This window comes from Cololabis saira, chromosome 8 (genome assembly GCF_033807715.1).
Source record: "Cololabis saira isolate AMF1-May2022 chromosome 8, fColSai1.1, whole genome shotgun sequence".
NCBI classification, from domain to species: Eukaryota; Metazoa; Chordata; class Actinopteri; order Beloniformes; family Belonidae; genus Cololabis; species Cololabis saira.
The window spans coordinates 46,900,358-46,919,437 of NC_084594.1; the positions used below are offsets into that span (position 1 = coordinate 46,900,358).

General features: G+C 49.0%; 1 protein-coding gene across 2 annotated transcripts in view; it reads left to right on the top strand.

Moving 5' to 3' along the window:
- phactr3b (phosphatase and actin regulator 3b) overlaps positions 1-19,080 on the top strand; it is a 75,565-nt gene that overhangs the window by 50,168 nt on the left and 6,317 nt on the right. The window lies entirely within an intron of this gene.

Sequence of the window (19,080 nt, forward strand, 5' to 3'; positions counted from 1 at the left end):
GGTCAAAGCGGTTCATCCAGAGATGAACGCTTCACTCTGAGATGGAGTTCATATCCATCCCTGCGTGACCGCGTACAGGAAGGAGAGGGAGTGCTTGATGAATTAGTTTAATGAATTCACAGCTAAGCCTTTTACGTCATACTTGTTTTAATCTCAACTGTGAGATGTGGAAGGAGCAGGGGAACGTTTGAGCAGGCTGTATCAGCATCACAAGCGGCTGCTCTCTTACCTCAGGCATCTCACAGCCGCCCGCCAGTCTGTTGATCTGGTCAACAAAAGCTCCTCCGAGCACGCCTCCTTCCACGTGCGCCCCCCGTGCACACACACGGGCTCATTCCGGCAAGTAGCTGCTACATTACCAAGGCGTTCTGTTGGGTCGGACACAGCCCCGTCCCAACAGCGCTGACGTAAGAGCAGCCTCTGGGGGCGCTTGCATAACGACACCAGGAGGTGATCAATGATGTGTCATATGGGGGGGTGGTAGTGGATGCCAGGGATATGGACGTGCACGTGTGTGTGCACATGTGGACTCACGCCCAGGTCAGAGCAGGCCTTTCTCCAGTCTGTCAGGGAGCTTGTAGTAGGACCCAGATGCAGGAGACCAGAAGGCAGGAGTTCCAAAAAACGTGATTTATTTAACGAAAACAAAACCAAAACAAAAACAAACAAAAACCAGAGCTTCAACAATCATCAAAAGTACAAAAACGTGGAACATGGAGGACAAAACAGGACGGACCAGCAGGGAGCAAGAGAAAGACAAGACCAGATATACACAAGGGTTAACGAGACACATGTGCAGACGATCAGGGCCGATGGGAAACAGGAAGGTCAGAAGAACTCAAACACAAAGACATGGGCTTCAAAATAAAACAGGAAGTGACAAAACCGTGACACAGTCTGCACTGGTTAGTTTTTGAACGAGTTCTGAAGTGCTGTTGATATGAACCCGGTCAGGACAGCTGGTGCACGTTACTGTCTGAGGCGAGGGCCTGGCGGGCATGTGCCTGAGGGCGAGGGCCTGGCAGGCATGTGCCTGAGGGCGAGGGCCTGGCAGGCATGTGCCTGAGGGCGAGGGCCTGGCAGGCATGTGCCTGCGGGCGAGGGCCTGGCGGGCATGTGCCTGAGGGCATGTGCCTGCGGGCGAGGGCCTGGCGGGCAAGTGCCTGCTGGCGAGGGCCTGGCGGGCATGTGCCTGAGGGCGAGGGCCTGGCGGGCATGTGCCTGCTGGCGAGGGCCTGGCGGGCATGTGCCTGCTGGCGAGGGCCTGGCGGGCATGTGCCTGCTGGCGAGGGCCTGGCGGGCATGCGCCTGAGGGCATGTGCCTGAGGGCGAGGGCCTGGCGGGCATGTGCCTGAGGGCGAGGGCCTGGCGGGCGAGGGCCTGGCGGGCATGTGCCTGCTGGCGAGGGCCTGGCGTGCATGTGCCTGAGGGCGAGGGCCTGGCGGGCATGTGCCTGAGGGCGAGGGCCTGGCAGGCATGTGCCTGAGGGCGAGGGCCTGGCGGGCATGTGCCTGTGGGCGAGGGCCTGGCGGGCATGTGCCTGAGGGCATGTGCCTGCGGGCGAGGGCCTGGCGGGCAAGTGCCTGCTGGCGAGGGCCTGGCGGGCATGTGCCTGCTGGCGAGGGCCTGGCGGGCATGTGCCTGCTGGCGAGGGCCTGGCGGGCATGTGCCTGCTGGCGAGGGCCTGGCGGGCATGCGCCTGAGGGCATGTGCCTGAGGGCATGTGCCTGAGGGCGAGGGCCTGGCGGGCGAGGGCCTGGCGGGCATGTGCCTGCTGGCGAGGGCCTGGCGTGCATGTGCCTGAGGGCGAGGGCCTGGCGTGCATGTGCCTGCGGGCGAGGGCCTGCTGGCGAGGGCCTGCTGGCGAGGGCCTGGCGTGCATGTGCCTGCGGGCGAGGGCCTGGCGGGCGAGGGCCTGGCGGGCATGTGCCTGCTGGCGAGGGCCTGGCGTGCATGTGCCTGAGGGCGAGGGCCTGGCGGGCGAGGGCCTGGCGGGCATGTGCCTGCTGGCGAGGGCCTGGCGTGCATGTGCCTGAGGGCGAGGGCCTGGCGGGCATGTGCCTGAGGGCGAGGGCCTGGCAGGCATGTGCCTGAGGGCGAGGGCCTGGCGGGCATGTGCCTGTGGGCGAGGGCCTGGCGGGCATGTGCCTGAGGGCATGTGCCTGCGGGCGAGGGCCTGGCGGGCAAGTGCCTGCTGGCGAGGGCCTGGCGGGCATGTGCCTGCGGGCGAGGGCCTGCTGGCGAGGGCCTGCTGGCGAGGGCCTGGCGTGCATGTGCCTGCGGGCGAGGGCCTGGCGGGCATGTGCCTGCGGGCGAGGGCCTGCGGGCGAGGGCCTGCGGGCGAGGGCCTGGCGGGCATGTGCCTGCGGGCGAGGGCCTGCGGGCGAGGGCCTGCGGGCGAGGGCCTGCGGGCGAGGGCCTGCGGGCATGTGCCCACGTCTCCCTGCCAGAGGACGTGTGCCCACACGTGTCCTGAGTGTGTGTTTGCTCTGCGTCCCGAGGGAGCTACCTGCTGTGAGGTCCTCGGGGGGGCAGCTGGTCCTCCCGCATCACAAACACCTTATGACGGCCAGAAGACAATCAGCTGCGCATTTTTCACTTTGTTGCAGATTAAATATATGTTGAAAATGAGCAAAGCTAGCAATGTCACTTCAGGTTAAGCTGGTCCGGAGCCGTCAGAGTCATGTCTTCTTCAGCACTTTTTTCTGCTTGGAGGATCGGCCCCCGTCCCCGTCACGCACCCAAGTATCTACCTCTGGGGGAGGACACTGACCCCACTAGAGCCTCTTCAGAACGTGGCTCTGCATGTGTTTGGCAGGCGGAGCAAAGGAACCTGACAGCCTGGCCGTCCCACCGTCCCCCAGAACACGTCTGCTTCTGCTAAAGCGGCTAAATGACCCGTAGCCAAAAAGTGAAGAGATCAACGCTGCAGAGTGAATGAGTTCTCACTGATGTTCAACGTTTGTCCATTTTGTTTGCTTGTTATTTCCAATTCATTGCTGCTCCTTGTTTTCCTTCTACCCTTGGCTCTACAGAGCTGACCGCCCGTTAGCAGGGCCATCCTCCCGGCGTTCGCTGCCCAAATCTGTGTGAGCCACTCCCCCATGTGCATGCTAACTCACCATAACACATGGTAAAAAGAACCAAAATGAAGCAGCATTCAACGCAGAATAGAGAAGTGTTTCAGGAATCTGTGTTTTCACAGAAAAATAATCTGTAGAGAAATGTTCCAGTGATCTGAGCAGAACTGCAGCAGCAGACTGTCAAACTTAGACCCCCTCTGGTGTCTGTTCACACGTTGGTTCGGGATGTGGGTGAGGACGTGATGTGTGGTTGCTAGTTTGTACTTTCCTGCAAACTCGTGCCTGACAGAAGGAGAAGAGAATAGCTTGCATATCTTTTACATTTGCTCATAAATACAGGTATCGGGTCTGAGACGTGCAGAAACATGCAGATGATGACAGGATATGTATTGATCCAGTAGCGGAACATATCAGAGCCGGGGGGTGGGTATGACCGTGCACCTTTGCAGCTGGTCAGGCGTCAGGCATGGCTCTCCTCTGGAGTCCCTGTTATCATCGCTACAGCCGAGAGACAGGCCTGGTTACTTTATCAACAATTTACCACAAGCTCCCATGTTCTTGCTGCCAGTGTGTCTGTGATTGTTGTAACTGTAGCTACCTGTAAACCTGCTCCCTGACAATCACTACGTTTACGCGCAGTCAAAATTGGGGTTATTGCTAATATTCCGGTTACTGAAACATTGGGAATATTCCATTTACATGGTAATTAATCATTCAGGATATCTGGATCAAACCAGCGACGCACGGGGAACATCATGATGCAATTCCCGTCATTTCTGCTTCTTCTTCCTGTATCCAAATTCAAAACAAATGCTGCTTCAACTTTTCTCTCACCTTCTTGTAAATCTTCTATCCCGGTACTTTCTACCGTCTACAAATGCAGAAATGTTCATATCCTTCATTACATTTATGAAGTGATTAGTCTCCTCCTGGTCTTGGTTTCTCCGTGTTTATAAGAACTTCCTGGACTCAAAAGACCAGGATTCCTTGTGAACAGAGCATGTGCAGAAAACAAATTCCTGTTCCGTTTGATGGGGATATTCCGTTTGGTGTTTACATGACCCAATATTCAGGTTTTAAAAGGAGGAACCCAGGGCTCATATTGGGGTTTTAAAAACCTGAATAAGAGCAAATTCTGGTTATTCAAAGGGTTATTGGTGTTTACATGGCCGTGCAAATTCGGGTTATTGCCAATATTCAGGTTTTAAAAGGGTTATTGATGCATGGAAACACAGTCCATGATGCAGCTTCTGGCAGCTCGGACCCGGGGATGAATCTGTGCTAACAACGTCAGGTTCATCTCTCACAGGAGGAGGATCAGGGCAAACAAAATATGCGTCTAGCTTGGGCAGTTTGGCTTTTTCTTGCTCCTTTTTTTCTTTATCTTTGCGTTTTATCGCTCCACTTATTTGCTCATAACTCCCGCTCATGATGACGTTGATAGATGGCTGTTGATGACAAATGATTTTACCCAAAATACATTTGGAGATTCACTTGCAATTTTTGTTTTAAAGGGGACCTATTATGAAAAACACGTTTTTTCTTGTTTTAACATATATAAAGTGGTCTCCCCTCACCCTGCCAGCACAGGGGAGACAAAATACCATGGAATTCTGCAGGGTCTGCTCCCCCCCCTGACAGAGTCCCCCAGTGTCACGTGACCTTTTTTTGAGCCATTCTGAATCTGCGCCTATGGTGACGTCACCATAGGCGCTCATTTCCATAGGTTCAGCCTCCGCTGCTGAAACCACGCCCACAACCAGCTCTCTCTACAGGCTGGAGCAGTGCTTCCTTGAGCCAGTCGGACGCGGCGCCGCGGCGGGGCGGATCCGGGTTAAATCATCCAGGTTCCCGGGTGGTTTGGGAGCTGGGTCCTCGGGGGTCTGTCCCAGGTCGGACCAGCTTCACCCTCCGAGATTTTCAGCCAAATCTGTCGGTTTGATCCCCGGTAACGGGCGATGCGCCGCGGATGCGCTCCGGAGCCGATCTGTGCGCCCGCCGTGGAGTTGCAGCGCCCGTCGCGCAGCATCCCCCGGGCAGATCCGGCTGAAATTCCGCCTGTCGGTCCCCGGGAGTCCCTGCTACCAGTCCAGGCCGGTTCCTGCGGTCCCGGCCGGTCGGAACCGGTCAGATTTCCCGGTTAAAGCCGCGGTGATGCGCGATGCGCCCCGGAGCCACGCCGGGCGCCCGGCGTGGTTCCGGGGCCAGCGTTCAGCATCCGCCGGGCAGATCCGGCTTAAATAGTGCATAAATGTTATTTATATACAACTCATATTTTATTTTTTTAAAAATAAAGTTGCCATTTGTGAAAAGTCAGTGTTGTGATAATTTACAGGCTCGGGCTGCTCTGGCGGAGCGAGGTTTATGCTCCTCCCCTGCTACACGTCATTCAGGGAGCCAATCAGCACAGAGCCTCATTATCACACCCCCCCCTTCCCTTAGAATGGAGCACAGAAAAAGAGGTTAGAAAAGGTAAAACTAGTGACAGGGCCCACAGGCTGGATTTATGATTTATGTAGAAAAAACAAGCTTTAGTTTTTAAGACATTCAAGGCCTGTTTAAAAGATACATTAAATGCCATAATAGGTCTCCTTTAATGTTAACTGTGAGTGTGAAAATCTCAGCACAACATACAGGACTGTCTCAAATTAGAATATTGTGATAAAATTCTTTATTTTCTGTAATGCAATTAAAAAAACAAAAATGTCATACATTCTGGATTCATTACAAATCAACTGAAATATTACAAGCCTTTTGTTATTTTAATATTGCTGATTATGGCTTACAGTTTAAGATTAAGATTCCCAGAATATTCTAATTTTTTGAGATAGGATATTTGAGTTTTCTTAAGCTGTAAACCATGATCATCAATATTAAAATAATAAAAGGCTTGCAATATTTCAGTTGATTTGTAATGAATCCAGAATGTATGACATTTTTGTTTTTGTAATTGCATTACAGAAAATAAAGAACTTTATCTCAATATTCTAATTTTCTGAGACAGTCCTGTATTATACAATGCTTTATACCTAATATGAACCAAGTGGTGCCACAAAAAAAAGTAGCGCCCCCACTAGCCCCCCCTGAAGCCCCGCCCCTGTATTGATCCCTGATATGAGGCCACCACTGCAGCAGTGTGCAGGCTGAAAGTGGGCCCAGGATAGCAGAGGGGAAACCTCTCCTTCTAAATGTAGCTGTCCTGGTAAAATGGTGCATCAGCACCATGATCAATGCCCTTCTTCCGTCACGGCGAGCTTCCCCTCCCTCCGCCCCGCTCTGAGGACGCTGCAGGGCTTCTCCGTGGAGCTGGCTGGGTTTCCTGCTCCGCTCTGGGTTTCCTGATCCATACCGTCAGCTGAGCACATTACAGGGACAGACTCTGCAGAGATGTTTGAACAGGCCACTGGATCCTGGGTGTGAGGCTGAGAGGAGCATCCAGGGACCGTAAGGACATTCCCAAAGTATCAGCCGCCTGATTTGCAAACAGAAATGTGTTGTTTGGAAGAGTTAGTTTTTTTCCAGCTTATTTGAAAAAATAATTCTCACTCAAAGAAAAAATTAAAAAAAGATCACGTCCTGTCTTATTACTGTCAAAACCACTGCTCTGAAGAAAATGGCTTGTCTAATTCCCTGATGGAACTTGATTTACATATTTATCACAGAAATGTCCTAGCAGGTCTGGAAAAAAACAACGCTCTGGAGAAGTTGCAGTACCAATAAAAGATCTTGGTTTGGGTGACGAGGCAGGACTTAGTTTACATCCTGTTGGTCTTGGTTTCCTAAACTGTGTGGGAGTCCAAAGGACGAAGAACGAAACTATGTGACACAAAAAACCTGAAGCCAGGGCAGTTGGAGGTTTGAGCTGTGAGAGGATTTATTCAGATTAACTTCTCTGGTATTCCAATGAGCTAATTTCACAATATTCATCAACATTTCAGCCCACTGAACTGCAATTCTGTGCATATGAGGCCAAAGTGGTCTGCTGTTCCTCAGGAGTTTTCCCTGGACTGAACGGTGGAAGGAGGTCATGGCAGGTCACCGTGCAGCAGGGCTGGTGATGAGGACACAAACCTTTCCAGTATTTTACTTCAGTCCATTGGTCCTGGGAAGAGGAAAAAACGGGATATTTGTGTCTCTTGGACATCAGCTGACACCACAACTATGTGAGGCGGAGTGCAGTCCGACCGCAGCTGCTGCGGGGCGACTATAAATACCTCCACCCAGCAGCTGCTGCGGGGCGACTATAAATACCTCCACCCAGCAGCTGACTGCACGGTGACAACACGAGCTGAGACTGAAACACGGCGAGGAGGAATTCCTGGTGGAATTGACATAAAACTGTCCTTTCAACCCCTTGATGGCCGAAGTTGCATCTTAGACGCCTTTCTGAGCCGAGTCTGCAACCCCCCCAGAATCATCATAATAGTAAAAAACGTTTAAAAACAACCTAATGTATTCATAGAGGTATACCAGCATTAATAAAGAAACTGTTAAATATAGAATTGGGACTGTTTTCAATTTCAACTTTCTCACCAGATGAAATCTTAAATCTTAATGAAAGTTCTCACAGGCTTCCCTCCATCCTCTTTCCCTGCAGGTTCATCCAGCAGCTTTTCTAATAACATAAACTAAATTAAATCTTGAGTGAGTGTTTCCTCAGGGGGCCGAGTCATTTAATAGAATAACTGGCCTGCTGGGGACGTAATCATTTCAAAGAGACAGACGTCTGGGGACAAGGGCCCTGACATATCTGCCACTTGTTGGCAGCAAACGTTGATATTTTAGGTTTTGACCTGTTTGTGTTTTTGTTTGACCTGTGGAAGATAAGGGTTTTGTTAACGGAGCACATTTCTCACTCTTATCGAGCAACCTTTGACCCCCAGCACTGCCAGTCATAGGAGCAGGTTCCAGAGTGGAGGAAGGTGTGCTGACGTGGTTGCAGGAGCCTCGTGCTGACGGACGTGGAGAAAGTGATGTCTTCTGCTCCTGCATGTAAACAACCTCCCCACTAACGCCGTCACTCATCCCAACAGATGTTTAAAACGTCTCTGAACTACCAGCATCCCTGAAGGGCCATAGCAGCGCCCAACTGCAGCCTCGTTAGCCCAACGCCTCCACACGCTGTGGTCGGGGCTCCTGCTGCTCCTGCTGCTCCTGCAGCTCCTGCTGCTCCTGCAGCTCCAGCAGCTCCTGCAGCTCCTGCAGCTCCTGCAGCTCCTGCTGCTCCTGCAGATGCTGCAGCTCCTGCAGCTCATGCAGCTCCTGCAGCTGCTGCAGCTCCTGCAGATCCTGCAGATCCTGCAGCTCCTGCAGCTGCTGCAGGAGCAGCAGATCCTGCAGATCCTGCAGCTCCTGCAGCTGCTGCAGCTGCTGCAGCTGCAGGAGCAGCAGATCCTGCAGATCCTGCAGCTCCTGCAGCTCCTCCAGCTCCTGCAGCTCCTGCTGCTCCTGCAGCTGCTGCAGCTCCTGCAGCTCCTGCAGCTCCTGCAGCTGTTGCAGCTGCTGCAGCTCCTGCAGCTCCTGCTGCTCCTGCAGATGCTGCTGTTCCTGCAGCTCCTGCAGCTCCTGCAGCTCCTGCAGCTGCTGCAGCTCCTGCAGCAGCTGCAGCTCCTGTAGCTGCTGCAGCTCCTGCAGCTGCTGCAGCTCCTGCAGCTCCTGCAGCTGCTGCTGCAGCTCCTGCTGCTCCTGCTGCTCCTGCAGCTCCTGCAGCTCCTGCAGCTCCTGCAGCTACCATGCAGTTGGAAAAGTGACTGACACGAGTCAAATGTGGATGGAGTCTGGGCTGTGTTTCTGTGCCAGGAGTGCAGCTATTTAAGGCAAGGACGAGTGTCCAGACTGCATGAGCTGGCAACAGGGGTGCCACAGGGATCGGTGCTTGGCCCTCTTCTCTTTTCACTTACATCACTTCACTAGGTGAAATCATCAGCTCTCATGGCTTCTCCTACCACTGCTATGCTGATGACACCCAGCTCTTCCTTTCCTTCCCCCCTGGTGACACGGCCGTCTCGAAAATGTGAATATCGGCCTGTCTTTCTGATATCTCTGCATGGATGAAGGACCGTCACCTTCAGCTAAATCTGTCCAAGACTGAGCTTATTGTCTCTCCAGCCAGTCATTCCTTACCTCCTCAGATAAGCGTGCAGCTAGATTCCACCACACTTCTGCTAGGAATCTTGGTGTCATGTTAGACAGCCAGCTGACCTTTAAGGAGCATGTTGCCTCGGTTTCCTGGTCTTGCCGTTTCTCTCTCTACAACATCAGGATAATCAGACCCTACCTGACAGAACATACGACACAGCTCTTGGTTCAGGCTCTGGTCATGTCACGTATCGACTACCTTCACTCCTTCAGCCAGAGCTCCTCTCAGCCAGTGAAAGACGCCTGGTTCTTCCACCACAACGTGGTGTGAAATCAGTATCAGACTCTTCTCCTCCATTGTTCCCTGATGGTGGAACGACCTACCAAACTCTGTCTGATCTGCAGGATCTGGTCCCACGTTTAAGAGCAAGATAAAGACCCAGGGGCCTCATTTATAAAAGAGTGTGTAGGATCCACACTAAAAGTGTACGTGTGCTCAAAAGCTGAAAATGGCGGGCGCACAAAATAATCCAGATTTATAAAACTGTGTGCACGCACATCTGCACGCAATGTTCGCTTTATAGATCACAGTCCAGCTGGAAGGTTGCGCACGTGAATTCTCCTCATACCCCGCCCTCTACACGCCCAATTTATACCATAAATGGGCAATGCAAACTACTTGATGACTGTATTTGCATATGAATGAGCCTGCTGAGCATGCACAGGGCTTCCTGCAGCCTGTTTCTGCTGTGCGTCGGGCCGGTGTCCTACCTCGGCAGAAAATACTACCGTACCATCCCCGGTTCTTTTATTTCAGTTTTTTTTTCAAAGGCTTTTTCATGCAAATAGATGATTTAACAGCAGGAAGTCAGAATGTGCTTCACATAGATCTATGTGTACGACGCGTTGGCGGAAGAAAAAAACCCGTCAGATCACGCTTCCACATAGACATCAACATTTATCTATGTGGAAGCGTGGTCTGACGGGTTTTTTAGAAAGTAGTAGTAGTAGTAGTAGTAGTAGTAGTAGTATGTAGACATTCATAAACCCTCGTTTGAATTCTCCTACTTACAGTATTGGACTCATTGGGAGCATCGGAGCCGGAAGCAGCCATGCCAGCCAGTGGCCTTGTTCTCTTGTTCTGCCTTTCCTGTCAACTGTATTCATGTCTCAGTCAAAGATTATCAGGCTTTCGTGGATATCTGGACATCTGCAGGTCCAGCTAACGGAGGTCCGTTGTGAGAAAGAAATAAATCTACGTTCAGCAGATTCTGGTTATTTGGTGTGCTCTGAAAAGAGACGCATGATCCTAAACTTTATGCTTTTAATCCTGATGAATGCTATAAACCCATACCAGCCAGGTACACTTTTTTTTTCTACTGTTAAAATATCTTGTACTAACTATGGGGTAAATCCACAAAGAACAGATTGCGCCCGCAAATAGCGCTGTGAATTGCGCTGCATTAGCGCCCGCAATTTGCCCCGCCTTAAGGTCCTATTCACAAAAGATTTTGCTCTAATGATATACCAGCGCAAACACGGCCATAAAGTTTTGCGGCTGAGTGCAATTTGCACTTGTCTCAGTAAGTGAGCGGAGCTGTTTCCAGTGTTCTCCATATTTCAACACACAGATTGGTCCCTAATGAAAACTGCAGAAATAAAAAATAAAGCGAGTGAAAATAAAACGCCGTGAGGCGCAAGGGCGCAATTTCCACTGGGAACAGGGGGGACATGCCCCCCCACTTTTCAAACTCATGCTTTTGTCTCTCTCCCCCAGTTTTTTTTTTTTTTTTTACAGTTTAAGAACTAACGGTAGGCTCAGCCTGTAAATCATCAAGACACTGTGCGAAGAGCCCCGCTCCCCCTCCTCCCTCAGTGCTGCTCAAGGCTGATTTATGGTTCCGCGTTAAATCGACACAGAGCATACGGCGTAGGTTCCGCGGCCCGCGCACCGTACAGTGCGCGTCGCCGCATCTTTCAGGCCCTTTTTGTGCGCAAGCAAGCTTTATAGATGAGGTCCCAGATCGGGATCTGACGGTAATTCATGTTCTGTGTTTTGCTACACACACCTACAGGTCAGCTGTTAAACACACACATTCTAGATGTATATGTTTATATGGTGGAATTGTTTGTAATAAAGCAGCCCCTTACTGTATGGATGAATCCTGAACTCCGTCCTGTTATTTTTATTTTTAAATCCGAGATAAGTCCACAACCCCACTTGATCTGACTGCTACAGTCATGTCTGACTGTAGATTTCATCCTTAATATCATTCAGTATCACACAGGCTTGAATGATATTGAAGAGAGAGAGAAACAGATGGGGAGTGAGGAGTTTGCGTGCAGTTTAATACACGCTTCTGAAACACGGTATTTGCTCCACTATTTTTGCGTGTGGCAAATAGCCCTGGCCTTTTTGAATTAGGCGCATTTTGCAATGAGGCTTATTTGCATAGAAAGGGGGCAATTTTGCGCCGAATGTATGAATATTACCTAATTTGCATGCATGCAAATGGCACCGGCGCAGACTGCCACTATTTGCTTGGCAGCGCAGTTTGTGGTGCAATTCGCCCTTTTCGGGTGCTTTGTGAATTAGACGCTCTCTTTTTCTCATTTGCACCGGTTTAGCGGCCACAAAAGCCGCGCAATCCTTTTGTGGATTTGGCCCTATGACTGTAACTGGTCTCGGCATTGCTTTTTCTCCTCTAGAATTGTTTCAAGTAAAATATTTACTCAACTATTCCATCAACCGTTATAATATTGGTACACATTGGGGGTTTTTCCACTTTAACAACAACAATATTGAAATTTGTCTTTGAGGCATTGAACTTATCAGAAAACTAAACTCAGGTTTTAACGATGCCAAAAAGCCTAGTTTCCAGACTGAAGCAGCAAACGGTTGTTTCCACATTATTTTATGCGTAACCGTCTGGACTGACATGGTGGGGTTAAGCCGGAAGCGTGAGCTGTCTGTGCTGCAAAGCTGCCCAAGTTGTCCTTATTGTGAAAAGCTGAGGCTTATGGCACTTTTATCTTTCACTTTTCTGACTCGCCTTGCCCTCTTTTACTTTCAATACCCAGATGAGAAGTAGGAGGTTGGAAAAGCTGCTGTGACGTATTTGATTGTGAACTAAAGGAAGAAGACAACAACACTAAAGATGTAGAACCTGGAGGAGATGATAGATGTGCTGCTGGGTCTGTGGCTTGTGTTTGATATCAAGTTAAAATGAGAAAATGAGAGAAAGAGTGTGGTCTGGTGGAGGATTGGGCGTGGTCTGGTGGAGGATTGGGCGTGGTCTGCGGGGCAGCAGCACACAGGTGGCACGGGCCTGGATCGGCTCTCTCCACCCTGCCTGGCTACTTAAAGAGCGGCTGCAGCAGCAAAGGGTTCTGCTCAGAGCGATGACACAGAGCAGCGGAGTGTACGGATACATGTTGCGATCCGTGTAAATAAAGATTAAGAATTTCCCCACGAAACCCCGTGTCCTCTTTCCCTGTCGGTCGACCCCCAGTAGCACGAGCGTGCTACAGAGAGAAGCTTCAAGCGGTGACTCTTTTACATTTTTTGTTAGTTTGTCTCGGTGCTGCTGAAAAGTCAGCTGGAGCCGTGAGCAGCTATGAAGAGACAGAGCTCCTGGTAGATCTGGTCGTTCCTTATCTCCGTCTAGATCCCTTTTTAATTCTCTCCTCAGCACCAGGTTTATGAACATCTGACCCTCAGAGTTGGATCATGAAACAGACTTCTGCTGCCATTGCCTGTCAAATAAAATGAAGAATAAGCTTCATTTTGCTAGTTTCATTTTAGTTATGAACAATTAATGAGTTTTAGTTTAGTTTTGAACTAGCTTTAGTTTTTGAGGTACTGACTGAGAGACGAAAGATTTAGGATGAAACAACCATATAAATGCTTTATTCTTTTATGTAATTAGAATTAGAAAAAAATGAAGAAAAGTAAAGTCATGAACTAATTATAATGAAAATAAATCTTTTTTTTAGTTTTAGTTTTATAAAAACTCTTTAGTATTTATTGAACAGGATTATAGTCTGAGTTTTAGTGAACTATCCTAACTGAGTGGCCCCACACATTCACCCTCTGTAAAGCAGTCTTTGCAAAGGAGATTTGCAAGGTCGCTGCAAGATTAGCGTGTTTTAGACGTGATGCTTAGTGGTGGAGTGGTGGGGGGGTGGGGGTCTGACCCAGTAACAGTGAGTAAACATCTGGGTCAACACAAGCAAGTCCTCATTCTCCAGCGGGTTACGTAAATGGAGAGCTTCTGATAGGCCGCTGTTAAAGAAGGTCCTATTAATTATTGCTGGCAACTGTCTCCAGAAGTGCCCCGGTCCCCGGGCCTTCCCTGACTCTCTCCCCACCACTGTCTCAGGGCATTAGCACACACCTCGGTGGCCACTAGCACACCGCCGCCTGGCCCACGGCCACCCACTCGTCCCCTTTTCCTCCACTCCCATCAGCCCCTGCTCTCACAGGAAGCCCGTCGCTTTGACGCGCTGGTGAGTTCTCCAACGCAGGACCAACCTTTACCTCCGACCAGTGTTGGGGAGGACGGGTGAGCTGGACCTCGCTGCAGGAGGCTGGGACTATTGGCACTTTTCCACTAGTACCTACTCGTCTCGACTCCACTCTCCTTGCCCTCGTTTCTTTACAACACCCAGATCAGAAGTAGGAGGTTGGAGAAGCTGCTGTGACGTATTTGATTGTGTATCTAAACGAAGGAGACAACACTAAAGATGTAGAACCTGGAGGAGATGATAGATGTGCTGCTGGATCTGTGGCTTGTGTTCAATATCAAGTTAAAACTTGAGAGTGAGAGAAACTTCAAGCGGCAACGCTTTTTTTTTGTTAGTTTGTCTCTGCGCTGCTGAAAAGTCAGCTGGAGCCGTGAGCAGCTATGAAGAGACAGAGCTCCTGGTAGATCTGGTCGTTCCTTATCTCCGTCTAGATCCCTTTTTAATTCTCTCCTCAGCACCAGGTTTATGAACATCTGACCCTCAGAGTTGGACCATGAAACAGACTTTTGCTGCCGTTGCTGGTTGAATAAAATGAACCAGAATCCGTCAGAGTCTCTTTCTCTGATTTCCTCCTCCTGACTCAGACGTCTGACTCCAACCCCCCGACCAATCGGTGGCCTGTAGTGTGATGATGTCAGATACAGCCGACTCAGCAGCTTAGAACCTCAGCAGAATGGGCCGCTCGTTGGCGCAGTGGGTTAAGCGGCAGCTCATATACTGAGGCTACAGTCCTCCTGCAGCGGTCGCAGGTTCGAATCCCGGCCTGCGCACCTTTGCTGCGTGTCTTCCCCGTTCTCTCTCTCTACCCCTTTCCAGTCTGCATTCTCAATAAAGGGCCACTAGAGCCCAAAAAAAAAAAAAAAAAAAAAAAAAAAAGAACCTCGGCAGAATAGATACAGAAAAGTATCTACTCTGCACGTTAGAACCCTGGTGGGAAAGAACCAAACTGAGTGGAGTCATGCTGAGTAGGTACTGGTGGAAAAGTGCCATAAAGGCCCATCGGGACTGTTTGGCAACATAGAAACATGCTGAGTCACTCTTGCTATGATGGAATTTTAATTCAGTTTCTGCTTTTAATCCAACCTGATCTCACAAAAATCCGTGAAATGCCCACGACCTCTCACCACTATTTTCCGTGGCACCGACACGGAAAGTGGTAAATTCCGTGTGAGCACCACAGATATTGTACTATGCGAAGTCAATGGGCTCCGTTGTCGTGATATATATACGGATTATTACATTATTATTATTTATATATTATTCTTTATTATATATTGACGCACAAGTTACTGTTTGTCACTGTCAGTTTGTAAAAGCATGTTTTTAACGCTGTTTTAACAGTGTTTTATTGATGTTTTAAGTGGAACGAGTGCCCCGACGTGGACGTGGAAGTAAACTGTTATGTTGTGCTTTTGAACGGTAGATATTAAAATAAACTGTACACAGGTACATTTACAACTTATATTGAATCACTGTGAATACATCAGTCAGTTACATGACGTTAAATAAACTATCCTAAATAAACAAACATATTTAAAATTCCTTAACATACATCATCTCTATAACATGTAGTTACTAATTCAGATGCACTACTGCAATATGTTTTTTAAAACCCAAACTAATGTGACTACAAATATGGCGCTGATTAGCATAAAGCTGTATAGCATGACTCTAGGGAAATGTAGTTCTTAGCAAATATTATTTGTTTTTGTTTTGTTTATTTTAATATTTACCATTCAAAAGCACAACATATTCAACCGTTTACTTCCACTTCCACGTGCACGTCGGGGCAGTGGTCACGTGATCAGGATCTCCGCTCGTCACTCTATGAGGTAGAGGGGATGCCCAGGGAATTCCCTGTGGTTGACGGAATGGGAGAATGGATAAAACAATGAATTTAAATATGGAGACCCGTCCAACGGTGCCATGATGTCAGCGGAGGGATGCCTTTTGAGCAGAACAACGTGTTTTACATGTGGTGATGCCCCTCGATTCAATGCAGGATCAATCAGACTCCTGTAGCACACGTTCACCACTCGCACCAGAAAGGTTTCATCTATTCCCTCCGGACAGACAACACCAATTTCTGTCGTTCTGAAGGATCAATCAAAGCTTTTTGTTGCTCACAGACTCAAAGTGTGTGTGAGCGAGTAAACACTGAAGTGTGTAGGAATGAGAGCTGGTTGGAGGACAGAACACGACTCGCATCGTTAGTCTGATGGAGGGATGATTAAATATTGATAGGTAATGTTTGTAAGGCACTGCCAATCTTTGTGGATGGATGTCCATGAGACAATCAATGAGGCTTGCAGATTTAATAAGTGAGTAAAGTGTGTGGCGGTGCTGAGTGTTCAGTAAACGTCTTTATTAAAACCTCCCAGCAGCAGCAGAGCAGAGTTCAGTCCTCAGGGTGGTGGTGATGCTCAGACTGGCAGCAGAGGGAATACCAGAAACAGCTGGATCTGGAAGCTGGAACTCAGGAACTGAAACACCGGTCAGTCAGAGGAATCACCAGGTAGACCAGGGAGAGGAACAGACACCAGAGACGCTCAGACAGAACTCCTGGGACAGAAGGCTGAGGTGAAAACCAGGAGAACAACCACTGGAAAGTCAGGCATGACCAGTACTCGAGTTGTAAAAAACTAAAATCAGGGGGGATGGTGGATTTGATCATATGGGGACAGATAATTTGTGCTGATTACAAATAATATAATATATTACAAATAATAGCAGTGACCAAAACAGCTGCAGAAATACTGCAGGAATGACATAGCAGCAGTTAAATGCAGCCTTCTGTAAGCTTTAAATATCCACTGGGCTTACATCAAATACATCAAAACACAACAATAAAAAACACTTTTCTGAACTTATCAATATGACTCTGTCCTTCACAGGATAAGTAACATGGATCACTGCAAAAACTCACAATCTTAACAAGAATATTTGTCTTATTTCTAGTTAAAATGTCCCATTTTAGTAAAAAAAATCTCATTACATTTAAAACAAGACTCATCACTGGAAAAAACAATTTTCGCCTGTTTCAAGTAGATTTTCACTTGAAATAAGTAGAAAAATCTGCCAGTGGAACAAGATTTTTTTGCTTGTAATAAGAAGATAAATCTTGTCCCACTGGCAGATTTTCCTACTTATTTCAAGTGAAAATGTACTTGAAACAGGTGAAAATTGTCAAATAAGTTATTTTTCTGGTGTTATTTTTCTGGTGATGACTCTAAATGTTGAAATAGCAGTAAAACCACATTCATTGATGAAATGACATAAGGGATGGAAAGGGGGGATGGAAGTTTTACAGGGGGGGATGATTTGGACCGTTTTTATTTCAGGGGGGGATGATTTGGACCGTTTTTATTTCAGGGGGGATGCAATTCCCCTCATCCCCCTCAACTCCAGTACTGGGCCTGACACCAGAACAACCTGGCCGTGACTGGAGGGGAGTGTTAAGTATCAGCCCAGGGCTGATTCCAGATGTGGAGCAGGTGTGGTAACCATGGTGACATGAGGAGGCGGAGCTGGCAGGTGTGGTAACCATGGTGACATGAGGAGGCGGAGCTGGCAGGTGTGGTAACCATGGTGACATGAGGAGGCGGAGCTGGCAGGTGGGTGAGGCAGGTGTGGACCTGGGGTGGATATGACAGAATGATGTTGGAGTTCTTTACAGTCCAGATTGGATTGAACAAGTTTGTTGTTCTTGTTTTTTTCCTTTCTGGTTATTTCTCTGTGGTAGTTAATAAAGAAAGGGTGGTCATTGTAGATGGTGGACATCTTTAAAATGTCTTTTTTCCCTCAGCAGAAAAGCTTGTGCTGTAGTTTCTGTGTTGTCCAGAAGCTGAGCATCCAGTCAGTCCTCGTGAACAGAACGGGTGTGTTTACAGGAGTTTCCTGGGTTTCCGTCAGTAGACGGAGCAGCACAGTGCTCTAGACCGGGGCAGAGGAGGTTCATGGTGCAGTCATGTGAGGAATCTGGAAAGTCAGGCGAAGAATGCTGAAGAGAGGCAAAGACTAAATCTGGTTTGGCCAAACCTCCCTGGAGCTGCAGGCTGCAAACACATGAATGCAAATGCAGCCAGCGTGTTGAAGCACGCCCTCGTGCCCTCATGAGTGCTTACCCAAAAAGCAAATTCAACTGGATCACGTGAATCATTTTTCAAGCAAAAAAAGAAAAAGAGAAAGAAAAGTTTTCACATTAAGGTTACAAACTAGGAGAATGTTGGACATTTTTCTGAAATTGCTCACAAATAAATGTGAAGTTTGTGTACAAAGTACAATTAATTTGAAGACTTAAGCTTCAGTTGAATTGACTTCACATGAATCAGGAAAGACCGGAGGCTTCTGTGATGGTTTTTGTTACACACAGCATGCTGCACTTTGGTTGTGCGGTTGGGACTCAAATAATGAGGCAAATGTTTGTTTTTGACCTGCCCTCAATATAAAGAATAAAAAAACTCATAGGGCAGCCGAGCAGCGGGTGTCGTGCCAAAAAGTGATATCCTGCCAGAATGTGATTTCTGGCCGCGGGAGCGCGCACAGCAGCCGCGGGAGCGATAGCGCTGAAACGTCAGATTTTCAGATTATGAAGCTCAAGAATGAGATCAAGTCATATTTAGGCAGAATCAACTTTTCATTATTTGGCCTTCAATCCATTTTTGGCAGGTGAAAATGCCTATTTTGTGTTGTAATGGTCCTTTAAAAGAGTTAAAAGCAGTCCTGTGAGCTCTAGTGTTTATATTATGAACCTCAAGAATGAGATCAAATCATATTTAGGTAGAAGCAACCTTTCATTAACTGTATTTGGCCTTCAATCCATTTTTGGCAGGTAAAAAGACCCATTTTCAGGGGAGAAATCAGATTCTGGCAGGAAATCACTTTTTGGCACGACACGGGTTCATGTCTGTGAGTGTGTGTGAGAGCGGGCGTGCGTGCGTGGGGGATCTCCTCATCTCCTCATCTCCTCAGCCCCACCTCCTTCCATCAACCCAGCATGTGGTGAAAAGCAGCAGCGCTGCAGCATCCGGCAGTCCTCTCTGCAGCTCCGCGTCCTGCAGCCCCGCGTCCTGCAGCTCCGAGTTTTGCAGCTCCGCAGCGCGTCCAGGAAAGTCCCCACCGAACTGGCTCCTCTGCCTGCTGGTTAACACGCAGCCCGACGTTTTCTTCCTCATGTGGAGCCTAAAATGCCGCAGGAGTAGAAGAGGTCGCTTTGTGGAGGCGAAGTGGGACGCGGTGTTTGCTTTGTGGATGCGCGGCTCCGGGCGCTCTGCGCTCCGGGACGGGAACTGTGCGCTCCTTCTCTGGAACTGTGCGCTCCGGGACGGGAACTGTGCGCTCCGGGACGCGAACTGTGCGCTCCGGGACGGGAACTGTGCGCTCCGGGACGGGC